The sequence below is a fragment of the Rhipicephalus microplus genome, chromosome 8, assembly GCF_043290135.1.
Source record: "Rhipicephalus microplus isolate Deutch F79 chromosome 8, USDA_Rmic, whole genome shotgun sequence".
Taxonomy (NCBI): Eukaryota; Metazoa; Arthropoda; class Arachnida; order Ixodida; family Ixodidae; genus Rhipicephalus; species Rhipicephalus microplus.
The window spans coordinates 75,436,625-75,455,888 of record NC_134707.1 but is presented as its reverse complement, the minus strand read 5'-3'; positions in this window follow the sequence as shown (position 1 = coordinate 75,455,888).

The following is a 19,264-nucleotide window of genomic DNA, read 5'->3' as shown; positions in this document are numbered from 1 at the left end:
TTTGCTCGAGAATTTAGAGTTATGAACACTATCGCACTTGCCAGCTGCATCTTGTCCAAAACAGCGGCAAGATAGGCTAGTTTCTGTAGGTGAGCAGTAATGAGCAGTGCAAAGTAACAACAAGAAACACCAGTAACAACAGTATGGGGCAAGCACAGACTGCCAACTGTATACATCATCACACAACAGTTCGCCTGAATATCAGTCAGACAACTTGTGCAAATGAAGGTCCAGTTGGGCATGAACAAGTTACGAAATCAACAATGCCTGCATTCACTAACAGGACCCTCATTCACATAAAGTATGCAGCGATAGGCCCCTACCGAGGTACGTCACAGCATGATGTCACTGGCACATGTAAAAGGTGTGGCTGGAAAAACACTCCCGCTGGTGGCTGAGCCCGGTACAGTCGTGCGGTGTTTGGGGCAAGTTTTAATTTTTGAAAGCTTACACTTCACGTTACAATGTCGACATTAGCTGTAGTATGTGTCAGCAAACATCCAGCTGTGTGGTAAACTGTGTGGTAAAATATTTGCCACGCTGTATATCTTGAAGTGAACACACGTGGTGGCCTGTGCGAGCAACAGCGGCATAGTCTTCAAAAATGTGCACTGTTGATTGCGGCATGTAGTGTGCATTGAAAGGTATTGAGAATATCGGTTCAACTGAGAATACTGTGTGTGGTGTGTGCAGTGTCAATAACAATGTGTCTTGTTTGCGAAGACGTTAGCACTCATGGCAGGGACCGGTCGATGAAAAAACTTGATTCAACATTTTAGTCAAGGTAAATATGCACTTGACGCGACCATCTGCGAGTGGGTACATCTCGGTGTTTGCGCTGTGTGCAGAAAAAAATTGCAAGGTCACCGGGCTGGAAGATACCATTTGCTGAAGCTGCATGTATGAATCGCCCCGACGAGTACGCAAGCTCAATAAAGGTATAACTCGTTTTATCGAAGGCCTCATATGTCTTCATGTAATAAGCAGAGATTCTTGTTTCACATATACTCAGTACCTTTACCGCTCGATATTCATGAAGTGACAATGCAAACAACAAGTTTGTTTGTTAGGTCCTAAGGGAGCAATGTAAATATGCAAATAAGTTGTAGGTGTCAGATGCAGCGATGTAACTGCACAAAAGATTACGTATATATTAGGCTACAGGTTTAGAATCGCATACATCTCAGTAGTCTATCAGGAACGTCACAAACACTTCCTTGCCAACCAGCCCTTGCACAGAGGAAGGGAATGGCTGGCACGGTACTCGAAGTGACGTCACATTATTTGCAAACATAGAGAGGTTTCTTACTTAGGCAACATTTTGCACAATATATTTTTTAGATGCAAGACTGTACTCATCCACATTGATTATACTGATGTCTTTTGTTGTTACTTTGTGCTGTGAGTTACTAGGCATCTAGTCTCCATGATCTTTAAAAGCAAATTTCAGTGTTCTCTCTCATATTGCTGACAACTGTGTTGTTTCATAAATTGGTCAAAAAAGCAACACAGAAAGGCTGTCACAATAAATGCACCAACATGGGTATTCTCCTGCAAACAAAAGTCGGCACTGGTCCTGTCATTACCCGTCTTCCTTCTCTCTTTGCCTTGTTTGTGCTGAAACAGCCAAACACCTGATGAGTTAGATGAGAAATATTAACGCATCAAAACTATAAGTGCTTGCATCAGCAACTACACAACAGCGTGATAACCGCACCCCTGCCACACAGCAGCGAAACATATTTTGAATATGCTGGCAGTGTATTATTTTATAAAAAGCAACTCTGGCAGATTACAAAATCTCACATTGTGCATGCAAGTTTTCTTCAAAGTCAGGCGTACAATGTAGGTGCTGGCCGGTACATTATTAGTTACAAGCAAAGGCGTCTTGCAGGTACACATGCAGATTGTACGAACACCTCTCTCTCTCTACACTAGGCACACACATTATATCTTTTAACAAGCACACGCCACTGTTTAGGGGCACAATAACGCTCTACCGTGAACGTATGCTAATCAACCCACTTAGGCGGTTGGCTAGGTGAATCGAGCCAAGTTACAAATTGTATCGCCCGCGAACGTAAACAAAATGCTGCTTCGCATCAAATGACACTGCAGGCTTCGTTTAATCAACAACGTAGCAAGCGCCATGTGCGTCTTCCTCACTACATTGCACATATGAAAAAAATCGATCACCACACACATGCATGTTGCCGCAGTTGTCTCGAATTAGCTCCAGTAAGGCCGCGCCGATGCGCCATGGCTCTGCTGGCGTTAGCATTGTCAAAGCGAATCGGCAACCGCACTCGCAAAGGCGCGTAAGGTTGCCGTTTCACGACGCCTCGTTCGAGTGCAGCAACACACACTTGCACTGAGTGGCATACTTGGTCTACATAAAAAAGTGTCCCCCTTACCTTTAGTTTCTTTCACACTGTCCTGAGCGAAGCGACCACAGGCGTCAGCCGTCACCTCGGAGTCCTTCAAGCGCCCGCCCAACCCGCCGATTCCTTGGACGACTCGCACTTGATCCGCACTCGAACAACCGCGGGAATAGGGCGCAATCTTAGCACATCACACGAATGAGGAACGGCGCTTCCTTGCGTAAATTTAACATTTCGTGCTCTCGTGTGTAGCAGCGTGAACACATAGACGCACCGAAACGGCATGCCCACGAAAACAAAGAAGACAAACAACATGTGGCTTTAGCTGTGAATGAATTTGACTTGGATATCTGTGTGAGAAAAATAAAAAAAAAACATCTGTCGCTGCTCTAAACTGAAAAAAAAATGTATGTTATCTGGCAAAATAACTTTAAAAGTGATAAACGGTTATTCAAAAAACAAGTTACAACTTATGAGTATTTTCCAGGTCTTTGTTCTGTTTTTGTTCTAGCAGACGACAGCTTCCTACTGCTTCTACGACAGACGTAGTGCGGTTTCACGTTCGGTGCGTGTCGCCGACGCAAAGCTCTACAGTAGTGATATCAGAGTTATCAATTCTCAATGAATCATAGGATGGCCACAAAGCAGTAACATTTTGACATAGTGCAGTACGCAATCTTTCAAGGTATGACATTTCTTTGCTCTGAAGCAAATCGAAGCAAGCCGGCCGGCGCTATCAGCTGATGTCGCCACTACGCGAGGCATGGTCGTGCGCAATAGCGTCGCGCCCCGCACTCGATTTGTCATCAAGCGATAGAGCTACTAAGTGGAATACAGCTAGATGCAGGGATTAATGGCGTATCACTCTAATTCCCTGTGGTGGCCGACTCAATCGCAAGAGAGCCCCGGGAAACAACCTTCAACTGCTCAAGCTTGTGTGTGGGTGTAAAAATACTTGTTTTCATCCGCGGCGGGGCAGCAATCTATAGTCGAAAGACATGCGAAAAGCATGTGACGTATATACAACCCCAAAACATATGCACACAACAATAGATACGATCGCATATCGTACATAAATATACCAACACATAGCGTGTAAAAAGCAAATTTATATACATAACTTAAAGTAACTGCACGCCCCAGCGCGAATAGCTCAGCAAGCTAACGCACTCAGTTCACGTACGCGAGTACAACTGAGTGGCGCAGGTTCGAGTCCCGCCAAGTCAAATTTTTTTTGTTTTTTTTTCAACGTTTTTATTGTACTGCTATCTTTTCTAATGCCTTAGGTTCTAAAACAAAATAAAAGCAATATTGCGTTCAAGTACGTATGTGGGACTGTGTTTTTTGCACAACAGTTATTAGTATTTTTATTTTCATTATTAAATTTTTTATTTATTTCATAATACAACAAAATTAAGGACTAAGGGGAACATTGGGTCTGCTTGATTGTGAAGGGACTCGAGAAGTGAGAAAACTCAAACCAAAAAATTTATTTGAGAAAAAAAAACTGAGCATTTCACAGCCGGACCAGTTTCTTCAAGGGTAGGCCCTAGGTATGCGCGAGACTTGCTATATGACTCATCTCAAGCTGTGGCAGTTGAGGGAAGGCAATATCACCGAGAAGCAGTTCCAAAATTTTGTTTGATGTTTTTTGATTCCCCCAAAATAAGGGCTGCACAATTGTGATCGAGCCAAACCAAGAATGGCGGGCACGAAGTCATGAGACAGAAAATGAATAATGTTGATTGTTTGAAAAATTGCCCTTAATAAAAGGAAGAGTTATGGAGTGCTACGTAACTTAACTCGCAGTAGAAATTTTATATATACATATAGATAGTTTAAAATGGACAATGTTGCACACACAGACATTGGTTAAATTTCTTTGCAGCACAGTTGAAGCATCTATGTAGAACTGAAGCATCAAGAGAAGCTCATGCGTCCTCACTTTATTGCGCTTTACATAGCTTGTATGCGTCCATGCAGCCATGATATGATATATTTTAAAGCATTTGTTTAACCTATAATCTTCTTATTTATTAAAGCTGGCCCATAAGTTGTGTCTTATGTAGCACTACAATTGAAGCGTAATCTGCATGGTGGTCTGAAACAATGCTTTTGAAAATCTCAAAACGACCCAGCTCTACACACGACCATCCGTGCATAAATGATAAGCAACATTATGTGTTTGTACATATCAGTTGTGCTCTCATACTTAATTATTTTTCTGACCACTCCCTCTGCCCCTACCTCGTTTCTGTCGCGAAGCTATGGCAAGTCGTGTATAGCTGTATTTATATTGTAGGAGCACATACTATCAATAAAAAATTATTTTTAGGCTACATGCAATTAGTTTTCATAGATTTTCATTTCTTTTGTCGGTGCTCAGGAGAGCTAAGCTCATGGTCGATATTTTAAAATGACGTTTCTCTTTGCCAATGTTAATGAGAACAATTTCACTAATATTGACAAGTTCATTCACATTGAATTTAGTTCTCATTATTATTGTTTCTACCAAAAAACGAGCCCTTGAAGTTATGCTTTTTTGCTTGATTTGTTTTCGTGTGACAGCATGCAAGTAAAATGACAGTTATTGTCATTCCTTGTGAATAACACATTTTCCGTGTGACAGACTTTAGCACCTGGTCATCTGCAGAAGTTGTATTCATTCTGGAAAAGGGCGAACAGCGGTGACTGACAACACAGACTAGCCTGCGTTATTCTTTTGTACTATATATGTCACTGTGCATTCATTTATAACTTTATAGAGCTCGGATTTCATGCTGAAAATGTGACAACAACTGTAGAGTTTCCACATTTTTGCAACAATCCACATGCCTTTCATACACTATTGCACATTTTCGTAAGCACCTTACAAAATCTGTATATTTCCGTAAGACCTTACATTCTGCATTTTCCTTATGCAAGCTTCTGTACACTCCATACACTTTCCTTATCCTTCCATATCTTCAATCATGAACTCTCCGTATGCTCCATAAGTTTCCTTATCTTTCCTTATCCTTCCATATACTCCATAAAAAGCTTTCCATATATGCCATACATTTTCCTTATCCTTCCGTATACTCCATAAAAAGCTTTCCGTATACGCCATACCATTTCCTTATCCTTCTTTATACTCCATAAGAAGCTTTCCGTAAATGCCATACAACTTCCGTATATTTCCATAAAACTCCATATGTTTTCCGTATGTAGCATAAGGAAATGTTACGGAGTCCATATACTTTCCGTAAGATTTCATACGGAACGTTTCAGTAGGGTTTTTATTGTACTGCTATCTTTTCTAATGCCTTAGGTTCTAAAACAAAATAAAAGCAATATTGCGTTCAAGTACGTATGTGGGACTGTGTTTTTTGCGCAACAGTTATTATGATTTTTATTTTCATTATTAATTTTTTTATTTATTTCATAATATAACAAAATTATAACTCAGGGGAACAATGGGTCTGCTTGATTGTGAAGGGACTCGAGAAGTGAGAAAACTCAAACCAAAAAATTTATTTGAGAAAAAACTGAGCATTTCACAGCCCGACCAGTTTCTTCAAGGGTAGGCCCTAGGTATGCGCGAGACTTGCTATATGACTCATCTCAAGCTGTGGCAGTTGAGGGAAGGCAATATCACCGAGAAGCAGTTCCAAAATATATATTGGTTGATGTTTTTTGATTCTTCCAAAATAAGGGCTGCACAATTGTGATCGAGCCAAACCAAGAATTGCGGGCACGAAGTCATCAGACAGAAAATGAATAATGTTGATTGTTTGAAAATTGCCCTTAATAAAAGGAAGAGTTATGGAGTGCTACGTAGCTTAACTCGCAGTAGGAATTTTATGTATACATATAGATAGTTTAAAATGGACAATGTTGCACACACCGACATTGGTTAAATTTCTTTGCAGCACAGTTGAAGCTTCTATGTAGAACTGAAGCATCAAGAGAAGCTCATGCGTCCTCACTTTATTGCGCTTTACATAGCTTGTATGCGTCCATGCAGCCATGATATGATATATTTTAAAGCATTTGTTTAACCTATAATCTTCTTATTCATTAAAGCTGGCCCATAAGTTGTGTCTTATGTAGCACTACAATTGAAGCGTAATCTGCATGGTGGTCTGAAACAATGCTTTTGACAATCTCAAAATGACCCAGCTCTATACACGACCATCCGTGCATCAGTGATAAGCACCATTATGTGTTTGTACATATCAGTTGTGCTCTCATACTTAATTATTTTCCTGACCACTCCCTCTGCCCCTACCTCGTTTCTGTCGTGAAGCTGTGGCAAGTTGGTATAGCTGTATTTATATTGTAGGAGCACATACTATCAATAAAAATTATTTTTAGGCTACATGCAATTAGTTTTCATAGATTTTCATTTCTTTTGTCGGTGCTCAGGAGAGCTAAGCTCATGGTCGATATTTTAAAATGACATTTCTCTTTGCCAATGTTAATGAGAACAGTTTCATTAATATTGACAAGTTCATTCACATTGAATTTAGTTCTCATTATTATTGTTTCTACCAAAAAACGAGCCCTTGAAGTTATGCTTTTTTTGCTTGATTTGTTTTCGTGTGACAGCATGCAAGTAAAATGACAGTTATTGTCATTCCTTGTGAATGACACATTTTCCGTGTGACAGACTTTAGCACCTGGTCATCTGCAGAAGTGTTATTCATTCTGGAAAAGGGCGAACAGCGGTGACTGACAACACAGACTAGGCTGCGTTATTCTTTTGTACTATATATGTCACTGTGCATTCATTTATAACTTTATAGAGCTCGGATTTCCTGCTTAAAATGTGACAACAACTGTAGAGTTTCCACATTTTTGCAACAATCCACATGCCTTTCATACACTATTGCCCATTTTCGTAAGCACCTTACAAAATCTGTATATTTCCGTAAGACCTTACATTCTGCATTTTCCTTATGAAAGCTTCTCTACACTCCATACACTTTCCTTATCCTTCCATCATGAACTCTCCGTATGCTCCATAAGTTTCCTTATCTTTCCTTATCCTTCCATATACTCCATAAAAAGCTTTCCATATATGCCATACATTTTCCTTATCTTTCCGTATACTCCATAAAAAGCCTTCCGTATACGCCATACAATTTCCTTATCCTTCCTTATACTCCATAAGAAGCTTTCCGTAAATGCTATACAACTTCCGTATATTTCCATAAAACTCCATATTTTTTCCGTATGTAGCATAAGGAAATGTTACGGAGTCCATATATTTTCCGTAAGATTTCATACGGAACGTTTCAGTAGGGAAGATGAAGGCAGAAGCAGAAGGGTTACAAAGTAAATGCAGTAATGAACAAAAAGAAAAGGAAAAGGCATAGCTACACGAGGTACTCCTGAAAGAGTCTTATCTGCGAATTTTCATTCCAAGAAAACTTGCTCAGCGATAACGCTGGTTCCTCAAGGTCAATGCATTCAGAAGCACGGGTGTGGAACAAGCAACGAAAGCACAGCTGGAAAAGCAGGTGCGGTTGGATATCACGCCTTTTCCCACAGAAACTGATCTGGACTTACACAAACACTCTCGAACAACGTGTGCTTCGAATTTGCGTGTGTTAGTATTCTTCATTAACATGTGGTAATGCGGGGGCGTGGAGGATGTTAAATATTGTATGACGAAGAACGTCGCTATCATTATTAAGGGAGCACAAATGTTCGGAACAAAGAATGGGTTGACGGGTGGTCTTCGCCATAGAGACGGCGGCTCATCTTTTTTTCTACAGGCAGATTGAGTTGGCCTACAAGACGCTGTTCTTATTTTCAGGTGTGCCTCACTTTACAGCACATCACATCTGCTTTTGTTCTTGCAAAGGAAATTGCTATAATAAAAAAACTCAAGATGAACGACAAGGGTACATAAGCAGTATTCGGCAATCGGGCGCCTGGCATGCCTTCGACGAAAGCAACGCTTCCGTTGCTGCCAGCCTTAGCACATATAAAGAGCTGTAGCAAGAGCACAGGGGATCATTTCACACCCATTGAAATCACCCACATGTAATCTTGCATTCCTGGCGAGATTTTCGCTGCACGAATCAGCGTCTGCCAAGCGTCACATACATAGCGGCAAGCATGAAAGTCATGACCATGCAGCGGCCACTTACAGACATGGTGACCTATCATCAAGCCTTTTGGGTCACTAAAATAAATGGCATCCGTGACATTATCGCTTAAACAACGAGTTTGAATGAGAGAAATTTAGTAAGGGGTATTCAATCTTTGGTTACAAAAGCATTCACTGATAAGCTAGCGCACTGAATACTCGTCCAGTTTTAAAGCGAAAGCTGTTAACGGATTGGTATGGCAGTGGCAGTGAGGTTTTTGCCACCGCCGCCACCAGAGTGTGTAAACATTATTGCACGAAATAAAAAAAAATTTGAAAAATGTGACAGCTTTGCCATGATGGCGAAACAATGAACGCGATAGCAACAATTTGAAAGGTCACGCGCAAAATGGAAAGCAGATCAAAACGTGCCCCGCGTTTCTCGCGCCGCACAAATTACGCACAAAACATAGTCACGGGTACGGATGCACGCGAATAAGCGTCTCATTTGTTACTTCGCTGAGTCTGAAAAGCGCGCACTTTTCCCCAACAGGGACTGCAGTGATTGCAGTGATATTTGTGCGCCCAGTTACTACAGCAGAATAGTTCCACGTAAAGCCTGAGTTAAGCGAAGACGTACGATCCTCCTCTTCTCGCCGCCGGGACATAAGGTGCGCGCGAGGGAGCGTCGCTCCCCTTCTCTAAGCCGGACAAAGTACGCGTAGGAGATTGGGGCGTGCGCCGCTGCGCGATGTGACGATGTGCGCTCATTGCGACATCTTTCTGGTAATGCCGAAAACATAGCAGCGGGAAGTGGTAGATATAAATAGCCTGCCACTTGAATGGTGAAGAATGTTTTTCGGGGTGGCTAAGTGGTAAACGCCTCACTTTCACGACGCAGAGGTCTCACGCTTGATTCTGCACGCTGGAGTGCTTTCTTCTCGAAATTGTTTCTTGCGTTTTCATATATATAGATACGTATGCATATACGGTGCATGATATAGACACCGACGCCGGTGGCAAAAGCCAGCCGAGAGTGTCCATATAAATGCTATCGCAATAAAAAAATTCCGCCATATCCACGAAGTGAATGATGATGAGTGGGCGAAGCTCCGGAGGTAAACCTGGTAAACCATGAATCCTCTGTACATTTTGCCTACTTGATTTTATTACATCGCTCCCCCTAGCGTACGTCGCCGCACTAAATCGAACAATTGCCTTTAACCAATGACACGCGCCATATGTGACATCATTCCTATTTTATAAGATCTCGCGTCTTTCATCAACTACAAGTACCGCTTTCTAGTTTATAACATCTTGCATCTTTTCATCATCAGCTACAAGTACCACCATCTAGTAAACACTACAAGAACTAAACGAGAGGTGGCTACATACAGGAGATGGTACCGCCATCTAGTGAACACTGCAAGAACTAAACTAGAGGTGGCTACATACAGGGGACGGTACCGCCATCTAGTGAACACTGCAAGAACTAAACTAGAGGTGGCTACATACAGGCTACAGGGGACGCACAGCCCACGCCCTAAGGAGCTTCGCCCCTAAAACTTTAAAAACTTAGACCACGTTCTTTTCTATATGACGCGACACCGTAAACTTGGGTGAAAGGTGCCACCATTTGTGTGTTACTCTTTGCTTCCACCCACCAACTGCATTGGTAAGCAGCCACCTTTTGCTCTCGGTGATGGCTCTGGTGACAGTGATAGTGTATCGGGCAGTTATTTAGTACACTAAATCTCGCAGAAGGAAAGATGAAAAAGAAGGACATTGGCTCAGAAAAGTGCACGCGCTATTCGGCAAATAAAAGAACAATTCATTCGTTTTATTAGTTTTAAAATGACCCCCCAGAGTAAGTGTGAGCGCACCATTCAGTACATGAAAAATTCTTGTGTGACCCGGAGCGGATAAAAAAAGCACGTTTTAACTTGCACACTGTATATAAGATGAACAAAATTATGTATACATGTATGCATACTTGTGCAGTGTATGACAGGTATTCTTTTTTGATACATCGTTACTCATTCGTTCGAAGTCGTAATTTCGAAGTGGTCAGGCATCGTATGTCAGTATGTGCGTTTGCGATCATTGAATACAAAAACAGCGTATGGTTTCTTCGTACCCAGTTTAACATCAAGTAAATAGAACAGTACAAAGGAAAGCCATGTGATTCATATGCAGTAAATTTAAACAAGACGACTCCTTCAGTACCCTATAGATTTTTCTGAACTTCCCAAGCTAGAAGCATGGGTGAAACAAGCACGTTGAAAACGTTATTATCAGCTGCTACATAGTTATTATAAAGTAGATATTTCAAACGATATTTCCTACTCAGAAACTCGAGCGACCACGCACAAGCATTCAAACACATTAGTGCAGTACAAATGCCACAGTGCTGTGTCTAAACATTTCTTTTTTCTGGTTGCCATTCGTGAATGGAATATGTTAGCCCCTCTCGTTACTAACACTGAGTCACGTGCTCAGATTGAGTCAGATTGATATAATACCTTAGTATCTTGAATTGGCATCACTCATGCAACAGGAATATGTACTTGTACATTTTGCATGTAGCCGTGTGTTGAGTTTCTAAGGTTTCCGTGTCATTCATATCTATTTGAATTTTCGTTTCTGTTATACAGTGTAAGTTGAACATGTGTAATGAGAAAAAGTGATGTCTTTGTTTTGTGCATTGCTGACTGTTTAATATAAGTCTTCATATTATCTGTACATAGTGACCACCTCCTATGGTCTCCGTAGAAACGGAAGTATTGTAAATGAATAAATAAAATACATAACTACATCACTAACACTGAGTGACTGTCTCAGTTCTAGTTTGAAATTTAAATGGCTTTTTTAAATATCTGAACGACAAGGGTAATGAAACCAGTATATACTAGTTTCATGTTCTGTAAACAGCCATGTAAGCGACCTTATTGTTAAACTTGCCATTCTGTATGCACTTATATTTTGTTTATTATTTTGTGTAAACATTGCTTATATATAAAGGGCTAGGTTGATGTCGCTTTTATGTTCTGTATTACAGTTTTTTTCTATGATGACCAATCATAGCATCTGAACAGAGTGTTCACCTGCTATGGCCTCAGTAAAGAATGGCAGTATTTCAAATAAATAAATAAAACATAAAAATCTTCAAATATTCTGCCCTTCTACAGCCTTCAATTATTTGCACAAATTGCACTGATTTTCGTTAGTAGACAATGGGAAATGTTGTTATGGGTGTGCGTCAAACTTACATTCTCTTTTTATGCACTTTCTAAGGAGTAGTCTTGTACGTGTCAGGAAAAGTCAAAGGATCTTGCGAAAATCACATGAATTTAATAAATAATGGCTTTTTAGAAGTTAGAATGAGATGGCAGCATGCTGTCTTATGAATATCACACAATTTCCTTGAAATTGTAGTACCTATAATATCCGTAATTCACAACCCGCTGATTTTCCCCACCTTGCCCCTTGCCTACGACTTAGTTCAACACTATAAATTGATTGAAATTATATATATATATATATATATATATATATATATATATATATATATATATATATATATATATATATATGCCCACACACATACAAACATCGCCCCCACACTTCAGATACTTCCGAAGCCCCTGACATTGTAGGTTGAACCTGCGAGCAAAACTTACGAGCGCTGGCGACGAACGTACCTCCTGCAAATTTAAAACAAGTGGACCGTTAAAATGCGTATTCAAGGGATATATATGCGAATATATGTAGACGTCGCAGTCGTTTCTGCTCTCAAGCTAAGACACAGCCACGGCAAAACATCTCCAGCTTGAATGTTGACTGTCACCTAGTATCCTTGGAAAAAGAATCATACTGAATTGTTAAAACAGGAACCCCGAAAAGCAGCGGCTAATAATGGGCACCAGCTAGATGTCGTTTCACCAATAATAATTGCATAACCTGCTGGAGAATAAGAAATACCAAGGAAGGAAGGAAAGAAAAAAATAGAGGGAAAAGAAAGGCAGGGAGGCTAACCAGCCTATAGGCAGCCGGTTTGCTACCCTGCGCATGGGAGATGGATGGGGGAGATGAAAGATAGAGAGCAGAGAGGGAAGAGAGAAACAGCACATTCGGCAGCACACGCGCGCACACTTAGTCATAGTCCAGTCTTGTCTTTCGCGGTGTGTGACATTGCTGTTACAGTCGCTTGTTCAAGTCTGTGTCGCGTAGGAATTTCAACAGAGCTTTCGTCGCCTTCTGTTGCCATGTCTTCTCTCGGGAACTTGACAGAATAGTGGCCACAAACATTTGGCTGTGGTCGATGCGCACAAAAGCGGACGCCAGAGACTGTCTCTGGATTTCATACAACGGACAGTCACACAGGATGTGGTGTAGCGTCTCTTCGCCGTGACAGCCATCGCAGAGAGCGTTGTCAGGCATTCCTATGATAAAGGAATAAGATTTTGTAAATGCCACTCCTAGCCATAAGCATGCCCACTGGACTCGACCAAAGAGAAGCCACCCTTGTTCATCAAGAAATACCAAGGAATCGTAAATGTGACACTGACCTGCTATTAACGAAGCAGTAGAGCCTAACTAACAGATCATAGGGTAATCCCTACACAGAGGCGTGTTGAAAAGAAAAACAGACGAGGGCTTCTGCCTAACGCCGCCCGGTTTGCGATGCCTGCCATCGACTGCTTATCGAACAGAGAGGAAATGCCCTGGCCAGCATTTCGTCAGTAGGATGGAACGCGACGGGAATGAGCGTGGCGGCGTGGTCCGTCTCGGGAAACCAGTGGTTTCAGTGCACGGCTGCAGTTCCGAACGTCCCGCGTTCGATCCCGGCCGTGGAGGCCATATATGCATGAAGGCGAACTAGTATATAACTCGTATACTGTGCGGCGCCAGTACGCGTTAAAGAGATCCAGGTGGTCAATATTTCCGGAGACCTAGAGGACAGCATCTCTCGTAATCACATCTTGGCTTTGCAATGTAATTGCCGAGATACTACTAAGATGGCGACGTAGATCAATGTGAGTTCGTAATCGCTGGCACATAAGCTATATCATTAGCTCTGTGGAGACGGCTCTTACTCCTTGTTACCTCTCAGCAGAACTGACGCCATGCAGACCCCTTCGGCTCATAGAGCACTGTCCGCCGTTTTTTTGACTAACGCGGATTGGATCTAAAACAGCTGGTAGCGTTACTCTGCAAAACATTACAATTCTTGCGTATCACATTCACTGATTCGCTCTTATCCGAACCCGTGGCTTTTTCACTACTTTGACTACTTCTTTTGAAGTCAACACTGATTCAGTTCCATGTATGGTGGAACACAAGACTAAACAAATTGATACAGTAACACACGAAATGGCTTGGCAAAAGAATTTTTCAACATGGAATTTATATCAAAGAATTGTGTGGGTATTTTTTCGTTTATACGCGTTTGAAAACGTAGAAGCAGTTTTTTTACCCAATTTGGTATATACAAACAAGGAATTGTTAATTTTCTTTTGCCAAAGAAGGCTGGTTCAATTCACAGTCATTGTGACAGTATAATAATTGGCTCAAGGTCATGACACAGTGCTTGGTTCAAAGAATTAGGAAAGAACCCCTGGCCGTGAAAATTACGCCGCTGCCTGCGGCCCCAGAGAATGTGTTGTAATTGGAAAATACTACCCACTGGTTAATCATGGCTCATGATTTTCAATGTGCGCTTTTGAAATCGTTCAAGAGTTTTTAGATAACTCTTGTACGTAACGTCGCACAACTCCAAACGGTGAGTCATATGACTGTGACCGAATTAAAAGTATGGCTCGTGAAAAATAATGGCGAGGTTTTATATTGCATACAAGCCATAGGCTACCTTAGTGTACACACTCTGTACTTGCTTGTGCAGGTGTAAAATCTTAACGAAAAATACGCCCAAATGTTTAGAAGAACGAATTGATTCGATACGAGCGTTGTTTATTGTTAGGGTAAGAAATTGAGTATCAATTTGTTTCCTGCGGAGTAAAACACAAGGTATTTTACTTTAATACAGTTAGGAATGAGATGAATATTCCCAAATCGTTCCGAAATGTTCGACAACTCGGACATCACGTCATTTTTTAAAGCTGCTTTGTGGTGTTCATTAAAAACTAAAACAGTGTCGCCCGGGCACATCAGTGCCCTCGACCTCTGCGAGGATCAAGGGGCAGCTATATTATATAAAGAGAACAATATGGGGCTTAATACGGAACCTTGTGGTACCCTCAATTTAATATGGATTCATGATGAATTCATATTACCAATGACTACCTTTTGTTTGCGTGCCGATAAATACCTGGAAATCAAATGAAGGGAGTTACCTGCAAGGGCATAGAAATGCATTTTTCCAGTAAAATGAATATACTTATAGGGTCAAATGCCTTCCCCATATTGAGGGGCATCATTAATATATAAAGAAAACAATATAGGACTTAATACTGAACCGTATGGTACCCTTAATTCAATATGGCTTCATGATGAATTTATATTATCAATGACTACCTTTTGTTTGCGTGCCGATAAATACCTGAAAATAAAATGATGTGAGTACCTGCAAGGGCATAGAAATGCATTTTTTCAGTAAAATGTATAGACTAAAAGGGTCAAATGTCTTCCTCATATCTAGGAATACTGCTATTACTATACTGCTGTGTTATACTGCACCACTATCAAGAGATGACGTCACCACTAACCCCTTTAAAGCTAACACAGCAAGAATTACACGGCGCCTTTGAAAAAGATAGGTCCTCCTACCAAAACGTCATGAGGCCAGTCTGAGGCACTTTTACTGTTAATCCTGATTATCCCATTATCTTATTACTATTTAGTTTTCATGTAGCGCGGAAATAATATATTGCGTAATCACGATAGTTTAGGATGCATGCCACCGCGGATGCATACACCGACATACGCTAGGTCACCCGCAAGGAGAGCATGTCTGATATAAAACAAAATGATCTCGTAGTTGTAGAAATTAGAACGTGCTGCAAATGAAACCATCGTTGACACGATTACTTCTTAGCGCAGAATGAACAAGCGTCCTAAAACAATGAACAGAAGTTAACAACAGGTTCCAGCTTATGCTTTTTAGGCATGATCAACGCACAGCTAACAAACGCCGTATTGGCCTAACAAGTAATAAACCAAAGGCTGTTGTAGGCGGGCCCCCTTCTATTACCTCCAACGTCAGAGGCGGCCACCGCTACAACTCAGTTCAGCTCCTCCGCTGAATTCAAGCTTCCCATGCACACTATGCTTGACAATCCGGACAAAAGCAAAATTTTCTATGTGCTTAACTGCACACAAACTGCCCTTATTCTAATGAAATAATACACACAACCCACATAGTCCAGCACACATAGCCCAGCTTAGTGCTCAGGTGACCCTCTGCATCACGTGTTTATCCTCTTCTAACTTCTTCCTGTCTCGCTAAATTTCAATAGTCTTGGCTTCAGTGTCTCCGCAATGTCGAAGTTTTGCTCATTACGAGTGGTCTCACTCATACTTTGACAATTCCTGTGAATTGACTAGTTGCGCGCACCTGTTTAGCTACTAATCAACTCCTTCCATGTGATAGTTGAGCGTATTTGTCGTGAGCGGTTGGAGTGCATGGAAAGTAAACGCAAAAAGTTTCTAGCTGCTAAAAGATAAAAGAGCGCTGCATTTAAGGCTATATCATTTTTTGCCTATTTTGTTGGCGTTTGGGGGTCATAATTAAAAACTCCTGGGTATTAAATGTAGAGGTAGACAGTTGCCCTCAGTCGAGAGTAAGATATACGAGTAAGTAATTACATCTACGATTAGCCTAATAACGTAAAAAGTGGATACAAAGGCATGAAGTGAAATATTTCTAGTTCTAGAAAGCGGCGAAAGGCAAGAACCTTCGTACAAAAGCAATAACGTGTTTGCATCACTCCACCGGACCACTCCGGAGGAGCTGGAAAACCATTTCTGAAGCCGGGTATTTCCTGCAATTAGAGCTAGGATAAGGGAATAGATTTCCTTGCCAGTGAAATTGTTGCTAGTGATACTTTTAGCCATGCTGGTGATAGAAACCGGTGACGCAAGTGGCTCTAGGCCAACTGCAATATAGCCTAATGCCGGCTGCTTCTAACAGGCAGCTGCAGTTGTAGATAGACGGACGTGCTGGGTGTGCAATTGCTGCTCGGCTGCATCAATGGTGGCATCACTTCGCTGCTTGCATGTTGACCTGCTACAGGACAATACCATGGTAGACCTGCAACTAGGCACATTGCCTTCTGATTATTTTGTTAAGGCTTAAAAGTCAACGGAACATTTGATAAATTTATGTTTGATGGGAAGCAGATAACAAGAGGAGCACGAACCAACGTACATTGAAATGAGGAGAAACCGACAATCCTGATCTAAATCAGGCTCTTTATCAGGGTGGCACTGTGGGGCCGCAGACATCATCGCAGTCGATAACTCCCCTTTTTTTCAAGTCATGAGGTCAGACTTGCTTTCACCGACGTGTCATAGTGCATTGAAATACGCACTCGCGAGCGCACCTGCTGGCTAGTTCCCGTTTACGGCTGCTGCTTTAATACAGCAAGACTCCACAGTTAGGCACTTGTGGCAATTGATTGTGAAATCGACGACACAGTGGTTTTCAGAAAGAGGCGGTGTTCGTCGCCCTTGCTGTGCAAGGCTAGGGCCCTATATGTCAGTCTAACTTTCTCACGTACTTCTTTTGTTGTCAACGCTTCTCTGGAAAAGCTTTTTCTCTCGCCCAGGTACAAAGTGGCGAAATTGTCACATGCATACTCAATTCCTAGTTCGGAATGGAACGCTTAATACGTGGGGAAGAGGAAATACTTTCCAGAAATGCCGTCAGAACATAGCAACGAATTCAGAGGGTCTGTGCGACAACAAATGTACACTAGCCATGCAGATAGAGGTCAATTACCATCCATCGCTTTTGGCAAATCTCGCGTTGTCGACTTCCAGGTCAATAATAACAAGCGCCTTTTTGTGAACTCCTGGCATATTGAGGCTGCACCCGGAAGCATGAACGGACGTACAGGTGCACTGCCGAATGGGTATTTAACTGCACGAGGACGCATTGGTGAAAAGAACCTTGCGCCTTGACTTGAGAAGTAGGCTTTACAAACTCTGAAGATCTTTGCCAGCCCGGTGCCAACCGTGAAAAAGTGTCTGAAACGGACATTAAACGTTGGGCGTTCTTCATTTTAATGTAAGAAATTTTCACTTTTGTAGAATGCATTCATTGGTTGTCTATTTTCTAGTGCTGGGTGATGAACTGCATACGTTGGATGGCGTCAAGTCTCACCAAAGTATATGCATCAAGTAATTTCAGTGACACAAGAGTTAGTGCTTTTAACGAATTACGGCCTTTTCACTACCTCAACCTGTGATATAGGCGTCGCATTGAGGTGTAAATCTAGGTAGCAACTGAAAAGTTCGGAGCAAAACCAGCTTACGGACTCTTAGGCCTCGTCAATTAGCATAACGAATTTGCAGGTCGTTTTCTTTCTTCCTAAATACTAAGACACCTAACCTCAGGGAGATAAAATCAGTCTCAAATTATGGCCGCCCCTCATAATGAGAACCACGTACTCGTATTTGATTCTTTGCGGCAAACGTAACCAAGATTGAGGCGTGCATGCAGCACTTATTGTAGCTCTTCACTACACCACTTGTTGGTCTTCACCATCATATTATGAAATTTGTTGAGTGCCAGATATCAGTAAATTTTATTTTTTATTCATTTCAATGCCATAAAGACCAATTGGGCAATACAGAGGGTAAATGTAGGTTAATGCATATATATTAAACCACATAGACAGCAAACAGAATTTATATAAAAACAAACCAAGAAAAAATAGTGAGTAAATCAAATAACTGATTTAGGTCACATACAATAAGCAACACCAGTCGAACACATAAGCATGAGTGCAAAAAAAAACAAAGCAAGAAGGTAATTGAGAAAGGGCTTTTAAAAATTACAATAAAGAACAGTGATAATATAGAGCGAAAAAATAAATAAATATAGCACGCGGACATTGAGACAGAAGTTAGCTATGTTCCTCACTATACGAATAGCTCTGCAGCATCCAGTGAAATAAAAAGAATCCGTTAATTTGTCATTGTGTGGTGAGAGGGATTTAAACTTGAGTAGGCCTCATAATAAAGGCGAATTGCGAAACATGTTGGTCCAGGAAAGAATGGGGTCCGTGTTCTAAGCTGGACCCAGGTGGGTTTAGGTATGACGGGCTCGATAGATATAAGACTAGCCGAAGAATGAGTGGCTGCGATAAAGTGAGTGAAAGAATGATAGTCGAGTAAGTAGCCTGCGCATAGCCAGTTTAGTAAGATTAAGGTCTTTTTTTCAGTAACGAAACGCCTAAGTAACGCAAGTATGATGACGAGAGGAACCCAGAAGCTTTATCTATACCATTTCGTGCATGTCTATTTCAAGCCAGACTCATTTCGAGAAAGATCGATGCCTGTCACGAAGGACTGCGATTCTTGCCCGCGCACCCACTCGTCCACTGAAGGTCTCCAGTCTGTTGGGGAAGACAACTTCCGGCAACCAAGCACTCAGCAACGGCGCCGCCACGTCTTCCCTACACCTGTAACGAAAGGGGCACGCCTGCGTTCGAGGGAAAATTACTTACAGGTGGAACACGGGGACACGTATGCACCCAAAAAATTGACTGCTTCGGAATCGGTAGTTTACGTTCACAATCGAAGACGTCTGTAAACTGTGCCCCGAGTCCCGCTTAGTCAG